Below are 4,390 nucleotides of genomic sequence, written 5' to 3'. Positions count from 1 at the left end.
AAGCAAAAATTATCCAGCTGTGGTGGCAGGTGCCTGTAATCCCACCTACTCGGGAGGCTGACAGGAGAATCACTTGAACTCGGAAGGCAGAGGTTGCAGTGAGCCGATGTAGCGCCACAGGACTCCAGCCTGGGCAACAAGAGCAAAACTCCATCTCAAAAATAACAAATAAATAAATAAATATATTAAGTGCCATGTTCGTGTACAATGGCTAATCATAGTTTCAGGTGGCATGGATACTGATTTTCACCAATCTTGTCTTTTACATCTGATTCTGGAAGAGTCAAGAGGCCTCTTGGATGGCAGTAGAGGGCATGGAATAGTGTGAAGTCCTTTGCAGCCATGTGTAAGATTTCCCTTCTGCTCCGGTGCCTCGGAAGGCTTCCATCCAGCTTGGCCGGTCCGTCAGGCATGTGGGTAAAATGTGGTGCTCACTCTGTAGAGGAGAACACTCGATAATAATGATATGAATGTAGAAAGCCATGGAAACATGTCTGCAGTGTCTTCATTTGAGCTGTGTCCTACCACTGTCCCCATTCTCTCTCCACACATGGCTGCTTGTTGGAGATTCTGGGTTCTGGGAGCTGTGTAGTGACTTCCGCAAACCCCAGTGTTAGCTCCTCCAGGCAGCACCACATCCTCGTTTCCCAGCGTGGGCCCATGTCTGGGCCCCTCTTGGGGATACCAGGCATTGGAAGGACACAGGTCATCTCAGATAGGGCACCCATGTCCCTTCCCAGAGTCCACTCAGAACTTTCCCCTTGGACCCCCTAGAAAGTCCTGCTGTCCTACACCTGGCCACCCCTTGGTTTTGGGAGACACAAGTCTTCTCTCCCCACTGACTGGAAATGTCAGACTCTTGCAGGCCAGCTGCACGCTTTCCAGGAGCACCAACCAGGAAATTCCCCAACAGGTAAAATCTTTAAAAATGACACTTTTACCTACCTACCTTTGGGGTCCAAATGCCTAAGAGGGAAAGGAAGCAGTCTAACCAGAGTCCAGGAAAATTAACTGAATCACATGGGGTAGACATAAAACCCCTGTGGGAATATTACAGGTTCAATAACCTAATGGCTTAGTATTTTGCTACTTTAAAATGCAGAGATAACAGAAACAATCTGAATATTCCTCATACAGCTGGTAAGGACTTCAGTTCCAGTGGCCATATAATTTTGCCTGTACCCAGGGGCATTTTTAAAAATATAACATCAGATTTTAAGCAACGTAAAGTTGCTAATCTAACTTACAAATTTGTTCTTGTGTCATTTACAGATTATTTCTCTTGAAACCGCAAACCTGAATTACTGAAATCTAGAAAAGCACAGGGACTTACTCTGTCACACACAGCTACTCATGCACATACACACTGTTACTAAAAGCTGAAGTGAGATGAACGGGGCCTACATGAAAAACAAGTTCAACTTCTTTGTGCCTGGAAAGAAGGGACTGGAGCAGCCAGGAGACTCACTTTCCCTCATCGCTTGGGTCCTTCTCTATGCTTAGTCTCTCCAGCACATGCACACAGCAGGCACACACAGGCGCCCTACCAAAGACAGCTGTGGCCCTCTCTCCACCTTCCCTGCTGGTTGTTGGCGGTGAGGGGTCCCATGAAATTTGTTCTGGTTTCTAGGATGTAAACAAGAAGACTCCAAGCCATGAATTGCCCTGCTTTCTAGAGGATGAAATGTTGACCCTGCAACTTTAGAAGCACAATCATTTATTAGTAACTTTTTTGAAATTCCCATCTACCTATGTCAGAGAAGTTCAACAAGTTCTCGGAATTAAGTATGTCTGTCTGTAACTTAGAGCATGCTCAGTTTTTAGAAACCATATTTCAATGATTTTCTTAACATCCTTCTCGTGTACGGCTATTCCCCCCCAAATCTTACAGCCCCTTTCTGTGAAGAGAAATTGACACATCCTGGGAACTATTCCTGTCCCTCTGGACTGTCGTCAGGAAACGCTTGCAGGTCCTGTGCCCTGTCTATATCATGTCCTCACTTCTCCATCCATACGGGTAGCTCTAGTGGGCATTTTTTAAATTTTAAACTTTTTGCACGAAGCAATAGAACTACAAAATACTGATTTTTCAAAATTTAATGTGTTCCATGAAATCTGCTGGCAATCCCTTTCCTTCCCCCATCTAAATTCTTTGGTTTTTACTTGTTTGTGTTTTTGGATTTTTTTTTTTGTCTTGTATCCCAGACTAAAAAATTAGCACAGACACGTTTTGATGTTGAGTGAACTAGTAAGTCACAGTAGGTGATAAGTTCATTGGTTTCCCTGTTAGTAAGGTTTTAAAGAATGAAGATAGTCATGAATGTACAGTGTTCACACCCTGCTTCCGTTCACCTTGGCTGTGTCTACATGACGACAAATGTTTGACAGGGAATAAAGTCGTGTCTGGTGTCATTTGTACTAGTGCGCCCCTCCCCCTTCATTGTTGGCTCCAAACCTTCCTTTTCTTTTATGTTTGTTGTTGGGGAGGGAGGACCACATCAGTAGCAATCATCAACCAACCAGTGGGATCTACTTAGTGGTGAGCGAACTGGCCGTTTAATTGGTAGTTGCTGGCCTGACCACGTGGGTTCCTGTAAAGATGGCCTCAGTTTCCAACATTCCCCCCAAATGTTTGCTTCTTGCCCAATCAAAAGGGGATCTTGAGACTCCCAAGTGGAGGTCGTGAGCTTGCGCCCTGCCTGACTGTGCAGACAGACTATATGGATGTATGAAGTGGGGGTGGGGGCCAAGGGGCTCTTACTGCTGTTTGGAAATATTTGCCTCTGTAGATCCAAGCTTAATGGTTTTGTGACATCCTAGTACTAGCAAATCCTGTACAAAGTGGGTATCAGAGTTAATACTGTGAGGAGACAAAGTAGTGAGAATAGTTTTGCTAAAAATAATGAAATATCACATATTGTCTGCATTTTACCATTGATTTGAGTGCATCCTTAGAAAACCTTAATGTAATTAAAAACCCAGGACATTTTTGGAAATCGTATGCTCTCTAGCAACTTTGTGTGAATTTTGATACAAACTGTTTATGAGTTACATAAAATGTTATAAAAATAGAAAAAAAAGAGGAAATTATCCTATATTCCCCTGGTAGAAGCACAGACCACACACTCACAGCTCTACAATGGACACACAGCCACCACATTTCCTGAATAAATTCACACTCTTCAGATTACACAAACTCAAACATGCAGATGCCTGCATAACACACCCACAATATACTCACAGATCCAAATACGCACATGGCCGTGTACTCCCAAATACAAACATACACAAGCCTCCATCTTGAAAACTCTAAATATTCTGTCCATATCCTCAGGTTATATACATATAGTTATAACACCCAAATACACCCAGCCATCTCTCTGCTTCCAAATTCTTCACACCAAAAATGTACACCTAAATTCTCATCTAGAAACCGTGAGCATAGATAAAACTCCTCTACTCTGAATACACACAAATCCAACACACAAAGCATTAAAACATAGAACATTACCTTCCTTTTCAAATGTATGTACACACATTCACAATATCTCACAGTACCGTCAAAATACACAGAACCACCCCCAGCACACAAATACACACACACACACACACACACACACCATTCAAATAAGAACATATAACTATCCAGTACCCTGAGAATAAACCCAAAACCCACTATGCTTCTGTAATATACTGAAAACTCACCTGTATTCCCCTAAAAACACATTTCCAACACCACTGAATACTTAACCTACCTACATAAATATATATCTTAGATATATAACAGATACACATGACACAGAATACAAATACCCAAAACAGATACAAATCCCCAAAATGTGTTAGTATAAAAACATCCCACACCAGCCAATGCCTCCCTTGTCACACAGCAGCCTTCACACACCTAAACACCCTCCCTCATCAACTCCCCATACTCCTTAGTGAAATATAAACACAGCAATGGAACATGTTCTGAACACAATAGGGCAGATGTATCACTATGAAGACAATTCATGGTCCTTCTCTGTGGTGTCTCTGAGAGATTATACATCCCTAGTCTATTTAACTCAAGTAAGGCCACATGACTTGTTATGGCAAATGAAATGTGAGCAGAAATGCCATGTATCACTCTGAGCAGAAGAAATCCTTCTAGTTCTGTCCCAAATGAGGCTGCTCCATCCATCTGGATCCAAGGCAGAGGACCAGTAACTGATCAAAGCCAACCAATGGAGGACACATAACATACATGAGAAACCTATGTTGTTGGAAGTCAGCGAGATGCAGAATTATTTGTTTGTTACATCAGATAATCTGGGATATTCTGATGGATGACCCACCAAAACATAGAGAAACACCACACTGCACGTGCACACATACACACACGTGCGCA

Source organism: Mandrillus leucophaeus, unplaced genomic scaffold, assembly GCF_000951045.1.
Source record: "Mandrillus leucophaeus isolate KB7577 unplaced genomic scaffold, Mleu.le_1.0 Scaffold1351, whole genome shotgun sequence".
NCBI classification, from domain to species: Eukaryota; Metazoa; Chordata; class Mammalia; order Primates; family Cercopithecidae; genus Mandrillus; species Mandrillus leucophaeus.
Note: the sequence above shows the minus strand (reverse complement) of the source record.